The sequence below is a fragment of the Aegilops tauschii genome, chromosome 3 (assembly GCF_002575655.3).
Source record: "Aegilops tauschii subsp. strangulata cultivar AL8/78 chromosome 3, Aet v6.0, whole genome shotgun sequence".
NCBI classification, from domain to species: Eukaryota; Viridiplantae; Streptophyta; class Magnoliopsida; order Poales; family Poaceae; genus Aegilops; species Aegilops tauschii.
The window spans coordinates 390980230-390996990 of record NC_053037.3 but is presented as its reverse complement, the minus strand read 5'-3'; the positions used below and the strand labels follow the sequence as shown (position 1 = coordinate 390996990).

Below are 16761 nucleotides of genomic sequence, written 5' to 3'. Positions count from 1 at the left end.
TAAAACTCATGCGTACAACTTCTCCATAGCTAGGATCTTGCCTCTACATACCTACCCCCCATTCTACTGTCAGACTTAGAACCACGACAGTTGGCGCCCACCGTGGGGCAGGTGTCTTAGCGACTTGTTGGAGAAGTTGCAATTTTTCCGATTCCCATCAGCATGGTTTCAGGCGAAGGACTGGCCGAAGGCCGCGAGATCCGTCTCAGCGCGCTCGTGTTCGTCGCCGACGACTCCGCTTGGCTTCAGGAGGCTCCACTCGACGTCGAGGCGCTCCCCGTCCGTGGGGCAACGCACTTTCGCGCGTGCGTCCGCGGCGTCCTTCTGCTGCAGCCGTCGACCCAGTATCGGTCGGCTTCCGTGGCATCTTCATCCCCTGCTGCTCGCCGGCGTAAGTGTTCTGGTCGGTCGCGGCTCCAGCGGTGGGTGAGGCACGCAGTGGCTCGCCAGTCGGCACACCACAAGTCGCGGCAATCGAGCCCGACGAAACTCTCTATGGCCTATTCGACTGGCTCCGTCGAGCCTGCATCCGAGTGCGACAGCAGTGACCCTGCGGCAGAAGTCTTGATGGTCAACGGACCATGCAGTCCACCTGGCTTCCCCCGCGACGACAGTGGTGATGGCGAAGGCGACCCGTCGCGTGTCCACGAGGAGTACCGCCCCGAGCCCCTCTCTTCACAGCAGAGGGAAGAGCTTCGCCGCCGTAACATGGATGCACTTCACACTCCTATCGTTGGAGAAACCCCCAAGGCCCGGGCCTTCGAGGAGGTGCGCCTGGACAACTTGGCCGAGCGCACTCGACTGGAGAACCTCCAGCACGCACTCGACGAGCGTGCTCGGCAGCGGGTTCCAGAGTCCAGTCGACGACAACTTTTTCTGCCTCCAACCCAGGTATATCGAACTCTGATCCAGAATCTCACAGCTGCAGCCCGAATAGCAGAGTCGATCCAGCCTTCCTAGTCGGAAGCTGGTAGAGGTTTGATGCAGATCCGGGCTTTGCTTCGGGTGGCGGGGGAGCAGAACACAGCAGTGTCACAGTCTCGGAATAGGATTCATAGTAGATCTGTAAGGGCAGACACAGTTCAGTCGGCTCATAGCCCAAGATCGCCTCCAAGGCGTGAGGGACGTGGAGATCGACAGGATCAGTACATAAACCGTGGGCAGTATGATCACCGACTCGACCGGGATGATCATCGTCGAGTGCCCATGCCTCCCCCAAGGAGTGGGTCATGCGCACCTCGGCAACATGATGACAGACGCCCTCATAGTGGTGGGCGAAGGATTCCAATCGACCCCCGGGAGCTGGGCTTTGACGCGAGATCTATTCTCGTTCAAGGTCTGGTTGACAGGAACAGGGCACACAGAGATGGCCACTATAGAGATTATCCGACCGGAAACAGAGTGCATGTTTCAGGTCCCGAGTGTTTCAGCAGAGACATTAGAGCAGCAGTGATTCCTCCCAACTTCAGGTTGCCGACTAGAGTCAGCAAATTCACTGGTGAGTCCAAGCCTGACACTTGGCTTGAGGACTACCGAGTGGTTGTGCAGATTGGTGGTGGCAATGATGAAGTGGCCATGAAGCACCTTCCTCTGATGTTGGAGGGCTCGGCCAGAGCGTGGTTGAATCAGTTAGCACCTGGCAGTATTTATAGTTGGGAAGAGCTTGCCCGAGTGTTTGTTAGAACATTTGAAGGTACGTACAAACGGTCAGTAGGGCTAACAGAGCTGCAATCTTGTGTGCAGAAGCCGAATGAAACTTTGAGGGATTATATCTAGAGATGGATCACGTTGCACCACACGGTGGAGAATGTGTCAGATCACCAAGCAGTTTGTGCCTTCAAGGAAGGTGTCAAGTATCGAGAATTGAATCTGAAGTTCGGTCGAACCGGAGATATGTCTCTGAGTCGAATGATGGAAATTGCCACCAAGTATGCTAATGGTGAAGAGGAGGATCAGCTCCGGAGTGGCAAGCACAAAACAGTCGCCCACGAAACCGGAGGAGGGAACTCCAGTTGGAAGCAGAAGCGCAAAGCCGAGCCAGCTGATCCTGGAGAAGCCTTAGCCGTGACTCAAGGAAAGTTCAAGGGGAAGCCCAAAGGGCCATGGAACCCCAAGAAAGTAAAAGATCAAGATGGAAATGATGTGTTGGATTTACCATGCCACATTCACACCAAAAAAGGTGAAGAGGGTAATCTCATATACCCGAAACATACCACTCGACAGTGTCGGCTCCTAATCCAGCAGTTCCGAGAGAAACAACCCAAAGAGAAGGAAAAAGAGTCGGACAAAGTTGAGGATAAAGAGGAAGATGATGATGGATACCCCCACGTCAATTCCACTCTGATGATTTTTGCTGACATTGAGAGCAAAAGTCGACTGAAACTCATCAACAAAGAAGTGAACATGGTCGCTCCGGTGACACCCAGTTATTTGAAGTGGTCTCAGACTGCCATTACATTCGACCAGTCTGATCACCCAACGCACATAGCCACCCCTGGGAGGCAAGCGTTGGTGGTCGACCCAGTTGTCGAAGGCACTCGGTTAACTAAGGTTCTGATGGATGGTGGCAGTGGCTTGAATATACTGTATGCGGAGACCTTGAAGGGAATGGGCATTCCGATGTCCAGACTCAGTGAAAGCAATATGAGTTTCCATGGGGTTATTCCTGGCAAGAAGGCTGAGTCACTCGGACAGATCGCCCTCGATGTGGTTTTTGGCGATTCCAAGAATTACCGCAAAGAAAAGTTGACGTTTGAAGTCGTGGATTCTAAAGTGCTTATCACGCTATTCTGGGCAGGCCGGCTTATGCATGTTTTATGGCTCGACCATGTTACGTGTACCTCAAATTGAAGATGCCTGGTCCCAAAGGAGTGATCACTATCACTGGCAATCGGAAGAAGGCAGAAGAGTGCTTCTAGAAGGGCTCAAAGATCGCCGACGCACAAATGGCAGTAGTGGAATTGCAGGAGTATCAAAAAAATGCAGATCCGAGTGATTTGTTGCGAACTAAGAAACCTGCCACAGATTCTGCATTTCAGTCATCTGGTGAAACGAAGCCGATTCATATTCACCCGATCGATCCAAATGCTGCTCCGACTCACATTTCGACAACACTCGACTCCAAATAGGAAGAAGCGCTCATCCAGTTCCTCCGTGAGAACTGGGACATCTTTGCATGGAAACCTTCTGACATGCCGGGTGTTCCCAGGGGGCTGGCTGAGCACCGTTTGCGAGTCGACCCAAAAGTGAAACCAGTCAAAGAACATCTTCGACGGTCCACCGTACAGAAGAGAAAAGCAATTGGTGAAGAAGTGGCTCGGCTCCTAGCAGCTGAGTTTATCCGAGAGATTTACCACTCCGAGTGGCTAGCCAATGTTGTCATGGTCCCCAAGAAGGACGACTCACTTCGCATGTGCATCGCCTTCAAGCATATCAATCGGGCCTGCCCGAAATATCACTTTCCTCTCCCCCGCATCGACCAAATAGTCGACTCGACTGCGGGGTGTGAGCGCTTGTCCTTTTTGGACGCCTATTCCGGGTATCATCAGATCCGACTGTATGGACCTGATGAGATAAAAACAGCTTTCATCACTCCATTCGGGTGCTTCTGTTATGTCACCATGCCATTCGGCCTGAAGAATGCTAGAGCCACATTCATGAGGATGATTCAGAAGTGTTTACTCACTCAAATCAATCGGAATGTGGAAGCATACATGGATGACACTATGGTCAAGTCACGCAAAGGTTCCGACCTGTTGGCTGACCTTTTGATGAAACTTGTGCCAACCTCAGAAGGTATGATATCAAGCTTAATCCATCAAAGTGCACATTTGGAGTTCCGGGTGGAAAATTACTCGGTTTCCTCATTTCCGAACGAGGGATCGACGCTAACCCAGAGAAAGTTGGTGCCATACTCCGGATGAAACGCCCTGTGCGTGTGCACGATGTCCAGAAGCTTACTGGTTGTTTGGCCGCCTTAAGTCGATTCATTTCTCGCCTCGGTGAAAAGGCATTGCCTCTTTACCAACTGATGAAAAAGTCTGATAAGTACGAGTGGACTCCTGAAGATGATGCAGCGTTTCTAGAGCTCAAAGCCCTGCTTTCCACCCAGCCGGTGCTTGCTGCCCCAATCAGCAAAGAGCCTTTACTGCTTTACATTGCAGCCACTGGACAAGTTGTCAGTACTGTACTTACGGTCGAGCGGGAAGAAGAAGGAAAAGCCTATAAGGTTCAGCGCCCAGTATATTATGTTTCTGATGTTCTGACTCCATCAAAGCAAAGATATCCACATTATCAGAAGCTTGTTTATGGGATTTATATGACCACGAAGAAGGTTGCTCACTACTTCTCTGACCACTCCATTACAGTCGTCAGTGATGCTCCATTATCAGAGATTCTGAACAATAGAGATGCAACTGGTCGAGTGGCAAAGTGGGCGATTGAACTCCTTCCCCTGGATATCAAGTTGGAGGCAAAGAAAGCTATCAAGTCCCAAGCAATAGCAGACTTCCTCGCCGAGTGGATCGAACAGCAACTGCCGACTCAAGTCCACTCGGAGCACTGGACCTTGTTCTTTGATGGCTCCAAGATGCTGACTGGTTCCGGTGCTGGGGTGGTACTGGTGTCCCCCCGAGGAGACAAGCTCAGATATGTTCTCCAGATTCACTTTGATTCCTCCAACAACGAAGCAGAATATGAAGCACTCTTATATGGGTTACGTATGGCCATCTCACTCGGCGTCCATCGCCTCATGGTCTACGGCGACTCAGATTTGGTAGTCAATCAAGTGATGAAGGAGTGGGACGTCGAAAACCCAGCTATGACTGGTTATTGCAATGCGGTGAGGAAATTGGAAAAGAAGTTTGAGGGGTTAGAGCTCCATCATATACCCCGACTGAAAAATCAAGCAGCCGATGATTTGGCAAAGATAGGTTCCAAGAGGGAAGCCATTCCCAGCAATGTATTTTTGGAACACATTCATACACCTTCAGTTCAAGAAGATCATTTCACTGAAGAGCCCCCGCATCCTAAGAGTGCCACAGAACCGACTGAAGTCGAAGTCCCAGCCGTGGTCGACCTGATCATGGAGGTTTTGGTCATCACTCCCGACTGGACAGTGCCATACATTGCGTATATCCTTAGGAAGGAACTCCCAGAGGATGAAGAGGAGGCTAGACAGATCGTTCATCGATCCAAAGCCTTTACTGTGATAAGAGGACAGTTGTTCAGAGAAAGTGTAACCGGAGTCAGCCAGAAATGCATAACACCAGAAGAAGGTCGAGTGATCCTCAACGACATCCACTCGGGGACCTGTGGCCACCATGCGTCCTCTCGGACCATTGTGGCCAAAGCATACCGAGCTGGATTTTATTGGCCACGAGCAAATGAAATGGCGAAAGATATAGTCGACAAATGTGAAGGCTGCCAGTTTTACTCCAATATGTCCCACAAGCCTGCATCTGCCCTGAAGACCATTCCACTCGTCTGGCCCTTTGCTGTTTGGGGGTTGGATATGGTTCGACCCCTGAGGACTGGTAGGAGCGGCTTCACTCATGTGCTTGTAACAGCCGACAAGTTTACCAAATGGATTGAAGCCAAGCCTATCAAGAATCTTGAAGCCAGTACTGCCGCCAGCTTCATCAGAGAATTGACATTCAGATATGGAGTTCCGCACAGCATCATCACTGACAACGGGTCAAACTTCGATTCTGATGAGTTCAGAGCCTTCTGTGCTTCCCAAGGCACACGAGTCGACTACGCTTCAGTCGCCCACCCCTAGTCGAATGGACAAGCGGAAAGAGCAAATGGCTTGATTCTCAAAGGACTGAAACCCCGACTGATGCGCGATCTCAAGCACGCAGCAGGCGCCTGGGTCGATGAACTTCCATCAGTTCTTTGGGGATTGAGGACAACTCCCAATCGGTCGACTGGCTGGACTCCGTTCTTCTTGGTCTATGGAGCTGAAGCTATTCTACCGAGTGATTTGCTTCACAATGCCCCCCGAGTCGAGCTTTTCTCTGAAGATGAAGCAGAACAGGCCCGGGAGGATGCGGTTGATCTCCTAGAATAGGAAAGAGAGATGGCCTTAATCCGGTCGACCATTTATCAACAAGACTTGCGTCGATTCCACGCCAGAAACATGAGAGGTCGAGCCTTTCAAGAGGGAGACTTGGTTCTTCGAGTGGATCAGCAGAAACCACACAAGCTCGTCCCTGCTTGGGAAGGTCCCTTCATCGTCACCAGAGTTCTCCACAATGGGGCATACCATCTTTACAATGTCGAATATCAGAAAGACGAGCCACGGGCTTGGAATGCGGAGCTGCTCCGCCCCTTTTATACTTAAGTGCTCATTCTGATGAGATGTAATAAGAAATACCTTTGTAGTTTGTTTATCAAAGACACGAGCTTTACAGTCTTCTTAAATGATTGTTGTTGCTTATATTTGCGTCTCAAATCGCCCAGTGGGTGACTTATCCGCGAATCCGTTTCGCTTAAGTTTGAAAAATCCTACCGAGTGATGAGCAAGCCTCTCACTCGGGGGCTTAGCCGCGAATCCGTTTCGCTTAAGTTTGAAAAATCCTACTGAGTGATGAGCAAGCCTCTCACTCGGGGGCTTAGCCACGAATCCGTTTCGCCTAAGTTTGAAAAATCCTATCCGAGTGATGAGCAAGCCTCTCACTCGGGGGCTTAGCCGTGAATCCGTTTCGCCTAAGTTTGAAAAATCCTACCGAGTGATGAGCAAGCCTCTCACTCGGGGGCTTAGCTGCAGTCCAGTACTCGCCTAAGTTTGAAAAATCCTACCGAGTGGTGAGCAACCCTCCAACCCTCCCACTCGGAGGCTTAGCTGCAGTCCAGTACTCGCCTAAGTTTGAAGCCCATCCCTATCCGCAAGGACGACGAGGTGCAGGTCGACTGCAACCTTCTCCTTCGGAGCTGCGCCACAAGTACAACGTGCGCTCCATCCCTATCCACAAGGACGACAAGGTGCAGGTCGACTGCAACCTTCTCCTTCGGAGCCGCGTCACAAGTACAACGTGCGCTCCATCCCTATCCGCAAGGACGACGAGGTGCAGGTCGACTGCAACCTTCTCCTTCGGAGCTACGCCACAAGTATAACGTGCGCTCCATCCCTATCCGCAAGGACGACGAGGTGCAGGTCAACTGCAACCTTCTCCTTCGGAGCTGCGCCACAAGTACAACGTGCGCTCCATCCCTATCCGCAAGGACGACGAGGTGCAGGTCGACTGCAACCTTCTCCTTCGGAGCTGCACCACAAGTACAACGTGCGCTCCATCCCTATCCGCAAGGACGACGAGGTGCAGGTCGACTGCAACCTTCTCCTTCGGAGCTGCGCCACAAGTACAACGTGCGCTCCATCCCCATCCGTAAGGGCGACGAGGTGCAGGTCGACTGCCTCCTCCTCAAAGCTGCATTTCAAGCATAAAGATTATTCCAAATGAAGAACAAGATTCACTCGACGGCAAACACGAGCATATTCAGAGATAAAACAAGTTCGGATAAATCCTAAAGTTCCGAACCACGGATCGAAGTACTCGGGCTTCAAACCTGAAGGAGTTTATCGATTACAAAATCACTCGGCATTCCTAGGCAAATTTAAAGTGAGGCATAAAGTTTGTTCATTCCGCAGGAGGTGGGCTAGCAGGATCAACGAACTCGTCCAGGTCAATTCCGTCAGCAATCCGAGTGGCAGCAGCGATGAAGGTCTCCATGAAGGATTGGAAGTCGTGCCTTTTGGTGTTGGCAACCTTGATTGCTGCTAGCTTGTCTTCTCGCGCCTCCTTGTAGTGGACGCGTACCAGGGACAGAGCCACGTCAGCGCCGCACCGCGCAGAAGACTTCTTCCAATCTTGCACACGGCTGGGGATCTCGTTAAGTCGAGTCATCAAAGACTCAAGGTCATTCGGAAGAGTCGCCCTTGGCCAGAGTGTTGTGTCGATCCTTGACACCACAACGTTCAAGCGAGCAAGATAGTCCATGACACCAGCGACGCGGGATTCCAGTCGGAGCACGTTCATGGCAGCTTCATCCTTCACCGGAGAGTTGATGGGGTCCAAGCTTGTCTCAACACGCCCAGTCTCTTCTTCAAAGTTCTGACAAAATTTTGCATGCACAATTCAAAGACAAGTCAATGATTGTACATCGAGTCGACAGCAACAAGTCAGTCGGAAGAAAGAAAATACCTTCAAGCATGACGAACAGCTTCTTGGCAAGATCTCCCAGATAATTTTCCAAGTCGTTACTCTTGCGGGCGGTTTCTTCAAACTTGTCATTCAAGGATACCTTGTCCTTCTTCAGACGAGTCACCTCCCTGTTGGCTTCATTCAAAGCAGTCTTCAGCTTGCTATTCTCTTCCTCCAGTTTGCCGACTGAAGCCAGCTTTTGGTCGGCGAGTGCAGTTTTCTCGTCAGCTGTTTTCTGCGCAGCTGCAAGGTCCATATCCTTCTTTGCCAGAGCTTGGTTCATTTTTTCTGAAAGAAACGACGATAAGCTCAGAGAAAAGAAACGAAAGCCACTTGGATCAGAAACAAAACAGTCGAACGAATTCCTTTTACCAGCAGCTTCATCCTAGGCCTTCTGCAAGTCCTTCTTGGCCAGCTCTAGATCGAGATTCAGCTGAATCTGCTTCTGCTCTAGGTCAGCGAAACGAGCTCCAAGGTCACAAGATTTCTGCAATCAAAGGACAGTCAGTCAGCAGGTGAAAGGTTAAACTCAATAAATTCTAAGACTACTGCCGAATCAAACATCCAACAGTAGTCTCGGGGACTACACCCAGTGGGTGCACTTGGCGTGCCCCCACTGGTCCAATTTTCACTCGACACGGTCTGTCCAAGTTGAGTGTAAAAAAAAGAAGGTTGCTCTCACACCATAGTCGACTGCCCGCAGTCGACCACGGTCTCGGGGACTACACCCAGTGGGTGCACTCGGCGTGCCCCCACTGGTTCAGGTTCCACTCGTCATGGTCCGTCCAGGCCGAGTGAAGAAATTTCGATGCTCAGACCACAGTCGACTGCCCGCAGTCAATTATGGTCTCGGGGACTACACCCAGTGGGTGCACTCAGCGTGCCCCCATTGGTCAAAAGATTCAATCGACAACAACATTATCAGCTCAAAGTGCGAGTCTGTTCAGTGACAAATCACAACACCCAGTGGGTGTACAGATGCAAGGCGCAGACAGATGCAAAGATTCTTTGAAAGTTTTCAGGTACCATATCCTAACAGAACAAGCCAGAAGAGTCAGTCAACGATCTGCTAACCTGGATGTTGCTCTGGAGAGCGGAGCTGGCATCATAAGCAGCTTGGCTGACTTCCCACACCATCTTCATCTTCTCCATCATAATGCCCGCCTGTCGTATAGCCTCTTTTGCAGCACCCACCTGGTCCTCTGGGACGTGATGCGCAGCAAAAATGGATGGTGGGTCGATGGGAGTCTGTGCGGCTGATGCTGAAGGCTGAGCACTCGACGACACTATGGCGAAGGAGACAGAAGTCCGATTGGCATCGCCGGCGTCCTGAATTACCGGTTCCACCACCGGTGTCGACTGAGGCATCTTGCCAGCGGACGTTTTCCTGTTTCTCCTCACCAAGGGCCTCTGTGGCTCGTCCTCGTCATCGTCGGGGAGGTCAATGACGTTGAGAGGAGCCGTAAAAGATCAGTCGCCAAAAGATCATCTTTGATTGGTTATATCGCAGTTCAAACGACAAAGCAAAGACAAGATCACAGAGATTATACCTGGCCGGGAGGTGACCGCATCTTCCATGTTCTCATCGTCATTTTTGTAAGCAGAGGTCCCAGAGGTAGCGGCACTGCTAGTTTCAAGATTCGATTGGTCAAACCAAGGAAAAACAAACAACACAGAATTTCGGGCAAAACTGAAGACAAGTCACTTACGCAGAGGCGACAGGGATGTCGATTTTGATTCTGGGCAGCGCCTTTCGAGTCTTCTGCGGTACGACCTTGGATTGTTTCAGAGCCTTTTCAATCGGCGCTGGAGAAGATGTCCGAGGACGGTTTGACGACTGCCCAGTCGGAACGGTTACCTTGTCACGGGCGCTTGCGGGATCGTGAGTAAGCTTGGATCGCCTTTCCCTGCGGGGAGGTGAGTCGACCTCCTCCTCATCACTCGGATCGTCGCTCTCCTCGTCCCCTTCACCGTCAGAATGCCACTCGCCGTTTTCACCTCCGCTCGCCTCTCCCTCTGGGTCCTGCTCCTGCTCCCCATTGGGCATCGAGTACATCTCAGTCAGGGCCTAGAAGACAACAAGCAAGACAAAGTCAGTCGGTTGACTATAAGCGGTTGCATGATAAATCAAGATAGCACTCGGCAATTCAGAGTTGGACCTTGTCTGCTTCGTAAGATTGGTCGAGTGGAGGAATTTTCCTGGCTCCCCTGGGGTTATCTTTGTTGCCAGTGATACTCCTCAGCCACCCCTCCAACGTAGCTTCGTCGACTTCTTCTGGATGGATCCGAGTGGTTTCAGCAGTGCCCGAATACATCCACATCGGATGGTCACGAGCTTGAAGCGGTTGAATGCGTCGCCTGAGGAAGACCTCCAGCAAATCCATACCGGTTACCCCATCACGGACAAGTTGAACTACTCGATCGACCAGCACCTTCACTCGTCCCTTCTCCTCCGGGATCACCTTCAAGGTGGAAGGCTTCCCCACTCGGGCCATGGAAAAAGGGGGAAGTCCAGTCGACTGACCTGGAGTTGGCTGATCTTTGCAGTAGAACCAGGTCGACTGCCACCCTCGGACCGACTCCGGAAGGATCATGGCTGGGAAGGAACTTTTACCCCTCATCTGAATCCCGAGACCCCCACACATCTGGATCACTTTTGTCTTCTCGTCACTCGGATTGGCCTTTTTGACCGACTGGGAGCGACATGTGAAAATGTGCTTGAAGAGGCCTCAGTGGGGTCGGCAACCCAAGAAATTTTCGCACAGAGACACGAAAGCACCAAGATATACGATGGTGTTTGGAGTAAAGTGGTGGAGTTGCGCCCCAAAGAAGTTCAAGAAACCTCGAAAGAAAGGGTGGGGAGGCAAGGAGAACCCGTGGTCGATGTGAGTAGCCAGGAGAACGCACTCACCCTCCTGCGGCTACGGCTCGGTCTCGTTCCCCGGAAGTCGTGCCGATTCGTGAGGGATCAGTCCCCCCTTGACCAAGTCGTCGATGTCATCCTGACGGATCGCCGAGCGAATCCAGTCGCCCTGGATCCATCCCGGCGGCAGGCCGGACCTCGAGGAAGATGCGCCCCAGCTGGACTTCTTCCCCTTCGCCTTCGTCGTCGCCTTCTTCGCACGCTCCAGTGCCACCGTCTTCTCCTTCCCCATCGCGGCGAGCAGAGCTCGAAAGGGGAGGCGGCGGCGCTGGCGCAGGAGCGGATGCAGCGGAGAAAACTGAGAGGAAAAGAGAAGAATGAAGACGCACTGTTCAAAAAACCCTGACCCAGCGCCTTATATGGAGTCGCTTCTGAGTGACTGACCTGTAGGCCCGGGCAGTCTTATCAAATCCCGCAACAGTCGCGCCTGCGATACGTGGCGAAAAAGGTGGCGCAGAAATCGAGGCGTCCCTGCCTTATCCAGCCCGATTACTACGGCCTCCTCTGCCCCGCGCGCTTCCCAAAATTCGAACCCCGCGAGATCCGTGGACAGCAGAACAACTTGTCAGACGGAAGATCTTCTCTGTATCGGCACTCGAAGTTCTTTTAGCTGAAAGTTCACTCGACGAAAACCAAGAATGGACCAAGGCGACTGAAAAAGAAGTTGGCGCCACCACGATTGATTCGTCAGTCAGTACAAAACGCACCTGAAGCGCGAAAAGTGGGTCGGCAATGTTTTCAACTCTTTCCTCACTCAAACCCTGATCCATTCGGGTGCTAATGATGAAGCTATGTACCTAGGGTAGGGTCATAGGACTGTCCAAGATACCCTCCCCAAAGACATCACCCTAAAACCAGAAGCATTCGAAGAAGAATCATCATCCACTCGACCATGAAGCGTTCCACTCGGAAGACTTGAAGTCACTCGACCATGGAGACTATCACTCGACCGGCAGAAGATCTAAAGCCACTCTGTACTGCAATGGTCGATCATTACGTCGTAGCTTTAATGGTCATTATGTCTCCTTATTACTAGCGTTACCAGTAATGCCCCCCTCTTGATGTACCTTAAATCCCTTGTAACGTGGGCTGGCTGGGGTCCTGGCGCACTCTATATAAGCCACCCCCCTCCACATGCACAAGGGTTCGCACCCCCTGTAACACACACGCATATAATCCAGTCGACCGCCTCCGGGCACCGTGACGTAGGGATGTTACTTCCTCTGAGAAGGGCCTGAACTCGTAAAACTCATGCGTACAACTTCTCCATAGCTAGGATCTTGCCTCTACATACCTACCCCCATTCTACTGTCAGACTTAGAACCACGACAGACGGCGATGTCTGGCGTTGTGGTGGTGTTGATGGCAGAGAGGCCTGGCAAGGTCGATGCGTCAGTACCTGATCTAAGGATGGATCGATGGACGAAGGAGATGATGGCGTTTGTAGCGTGCGCATGTGGTGCCCGCTGAAAGTGCGTCGGACCGGTGTGTAACCCAGTCCATGTATTGTGACTTGGATGGGGCATCCGGCATTCGATGTTAGGTATTGGTGCGATGTCTGTTTGGTATTAGACTCGGACATTCGGAACCCCTTCATCACGGGGATAGGAGTAGCGACATGTGTTGCCAAGATGGCGGCTTTAGACTTACTGATGTATTACCTTGTAAGGGCTTTGTGAATAATTAATAAAATGGTTGCATGCATCGCCCAGATGCAGAGGCCGGGGTACCTCCTCCTTTAAAAAAAGGTACATTAGGAAGTTAGTATCTCTGTCACATAACTTTGTCAACAGTTTTATTAGTATATTATAATTCATTTATTTTATTTCACTCTAGAAGTTAGCAAGATTATTGATTTTTCATCCAAATCTTTCCCTTCGATGTCATCCGGGCATAATAATAATAAATCTTTTGTAGGGTTCTTACAACATTAATCGGGGCGCATTTCATAAACAACCTCTTCTTCTAAATCCCTGATCCATGTTCTAGAAAAATTACCTATGCATCTTATTTTAAGATGGTGTAAAATGTACGTCTGGATTACCACTATCGTGCACTTAACCTTAAGCAAAGAGAAGCAGGATCCTTTTGATCTAGAGCGATATATGCCTGCAGGATGCTGTCGAGGTTTGGCCCAGAGATGAGGACGATAAACGTGCTCCCTCTCTAGCCGCGAATGTAGAGCCATGCCTCTCGGAACCACCCCATGAACCTCCTAGCACCTTCCTCCGCCTCTGTTAACCTCGTTCCTCCACACCTCAACAGTGGAGGATCTAGAATTTGAACAACATGGAGGCAACATTACAAAGGGTAATAATTTTTTTGTCAAAACAAATTACAAATAGTTAATAAAGTACTGAATATGCATATGAATGCACTAGTAAAAAATATTCTGCAGAGGCCGGGGGTATTCCTCTTTTCCATAAAAAAATATTCTGCAAATTGTATATGGGGACCATGGCCCCCACCACCCCACCCCTAGATCCGCCACTGCACCTCAAGCTTGCTGCTAGGCACCGATGCACGTGAACGCAATGGCGCATCCTCACGCTACTAGTAGACCGGGGCCGCACTGATCCCACCGCGGCCGCCGGTGTCGGCAAGCCCACGCCGACGAAGAATGCCGCCATGAGCTCGTGACCAGACGAAGGCGTGGGGAGTGTCAGCGTTTATTGCTACCTTGAAATGTGAGCATGGCAGAAGTAGAAAGCCGGATCGTGAATGATATGCAGAGCTCAACGGGGTTCCGTCCAGTTTTCGTTGGCGCGCGGAGGGATCTGGAGAGACTAGGGGAGGATCCCTGGGCGGGGGCTTAGTGCTTTGATCAGTGAAAGTACACAACAAGAAATCATGGTTTGAACTATTATGTATCGTAGCAAATTAATTTGGAGGACACCAGATGCAAAAGTCTTCAACTCACAGGACAGAGCGACCAGCCGGGAGGCTCTTCAAGGTCAGGGATTACTGCAAGACCATAACTATTCTCTTTGTTTGCATGTTATATCACCATATATTTTGTGTCTCTACAAACAAACTGGTCGCATGAATGCTTTAACTCTCCATAACCCGCACGCGCCAAATGGCAAAACGCCATGTCCGAATCATCAAACTAGGCTGCTTACTAATAGGAGGAGCATCAATGCATGTCACCAATTTTTCCTCAATTTGACATACGGAAAAATGTTTATAGGGAAGATATTTAATTTGTTTTGGCAAAATGTTAGACATGTATTGGAAATTTTTTGTTGACATATGCAAAAAAAGTATTATAATAACCAAAAGAACAAAGAAATCTTAAAAAAGAAATGAAATAAACAAAAGAAAAAAATAAAATGATAAAAAAACAAATGCAAAAAGCAATAACAGAAGAAGAAGAAACCAGAAAATGATAAAAAGAAGAAGAAAACCAAAGGAAAGAAAGAAAAAAGTTGAAAAAGAAAAGAAAAAAAAAGATGGAAAAATATTGGGGGAAACAGGATCATTGCCCTGATGGTAGGCTGCACTAGCTATGAGCCATTATAACCTTGTTGAAATCCTAGGAACCCCTTTTTTTCTCCTTTCTTTTCTTTTAAGTATACACACTATCGGGCCGGCCCAGTTGAACTATTCCCTTTAGCGGGAGTAGCTTCTATTCGGCTTAAGGCGAGGGGCGCTGCTGGAGGAGGTCCAGAGTCCGGTCCGTTCTAGCCAAGCCATTCGGGCTCTCACACTAAATTTTGTGCGATCTGCTAGTAAGCCTACTACGGCCCCTAGACTGAATCAATGGAGAAAACCACTGCAAGGTCAGCTTATTCTCAAAGTGGATGCTTCTTTTTCAGAGGAAGACAACTCAGGGGCCTGCGGTGCGATTATCACAGATAGCAGTGGGATGTTCGTGGGTGCAGCAACGGCAAAATTAGAGCATGTGGCTGACGTGGTTTCAGCTGAAGCGGCTGCTCTTGTTGAAGGCCTTAAACTTGCCAGCAGGGTTGGAGCTAACTCTATCTTGGTACAATCGGATAGCGTGATCATTGCAGAAGCCCTTCAGCAAAATTTTGGACACTCAATGGTTGCGGCTCCAATACGGAAAACTTGTCGATCCTTGTTAAGTGATTACGGGAAGGTCTTATTAGAGCATTGCAATCGTGAATCTAATACGGGGCCCCATGCACTAGCTCAAAATGGACGTGATGATTCGCCAACTTTGTGGTTGGACTCACCTCCGGATTTTATTTCCAGTCTTTTAGCGAATGATGTAACGTTGTTTAAATTAATAAAGCTAGTCATGGAGGCCTTTCCCTAAAAAAAATGCGAGAGGCGCTGCTATTTCTCGCGTTCAGCGAGCAAGGCGCTGCGCTCGTGCCGGGGGTAGCCCCAAACGGCCTACATATATATTTAAAAATGTTGAATAAGTATTAAAAATGTTGAACAAATATTTAAAAAATGTTGAACATGTATTAAAAATGTTTAAAGAGTATATGAAAAATGTAAAACAAGTATATTACAAATGTTGAACAAGTATTGGAAAATGTTGAACAAGAATTTTAAAAATGATGAACAAGTATTGAAAAAGTTGAATAAGTATTAAAAATGTTGAACGGGTATTAGAAAAATGTTGAAGGGTATATGAAAAATGTTGAATAACTATTAAAATATTGAAGAAGTATTCGAAAAATGTTGAATACGCGGCCGGACAATGTTGAACATGTATACAAAATTTGTCGATCACTTGAAAAAGGAAAACCAAACAAAAGATGGAGAAAAAAGGAATCAAAAAAGAAGAAAAAAGAGAACAAAGAATGTACAATGAAAAAATTAAAAGAAATGAAAAGAAAACAAATTATATAAACAAAAAAGGAAGCAGGAGAAAAAACCAAAAAAAAAGGAAAGAAATTTTAAAAAAGAGAAATAAAAATAAAACCTCCCGTATTTTACGTCAAGTGGAATGTGACTCTCATATGCAACACGAAGCCGATTGTGGCACAGTGGCAAGCAGCTCTATGCATGACCCAAACGCCCCAGGTTCAAATCCCCTAGTCGTCGCGTTAAGGCGAGATATAGAGCATGATTGGTTCGATGCCAAAAGTTGGCATGCCAATATTTGGCAAATACCAAATGTTATTGGTTGGTTATCAACTTTTCTTATCAACCTCACAAAAAGTTGCCAACATTTGGCAACTTTTGATTTTGCCAAATGTTGGCATCAAACCAATTATGCTCATAGGTCCCGGGAAAACCCTATTCGCCGCTCTCTGCGGTGAATTGTCAGGGTTCCGCACAGGGGCAAGTATATGAGCGAGAAGACTTGGGCCGGTCCACTTACAGCTTTAGACAGTGCGGCCAACGGTTTTCGGAAACGGGTTTTTTTCTTGTGCTGTTTCCTTTCGGGTTTTCTCGGTTTTCTTTTCTTTTAAATTTTCTTTTTCCTTTTTCTTTTTTTGCTTCTTTTTCTGTCTCTGATTTTATTTACTTTTTATTTTAATTTCTTTTTTATCTTTTTCAAGTTTTTTTTGTTTTTCAAAATAGGTTCAGAAATTTGAAAAAAAATCACATTTTCAGAAGTTTATTCCAAATTTCACAAAATGTTCCTAATTTCAGTTTTTCATTGCAAATAGAAAAAATGTTAAAGTCAAAAAATTATGAATTTGAAAAAAATCG

At 48.9% G+C, this 16761-nt stretch overlaps 1 pseudogene; it reads right to left on the bottom strand.

Moving 5' to 3' along the window:
* LOC109766415 (probable amino-acid acetyltransferase NAGS1, chloroplastic) overlaps positions 1-13332 on the bottom strand; it is a 33141-nt pseudogene extending 19809 nt beyond the window's left edge.
* Between the last annotated feature and the right edge of the window lie 3429 nt (positions 13333-16761).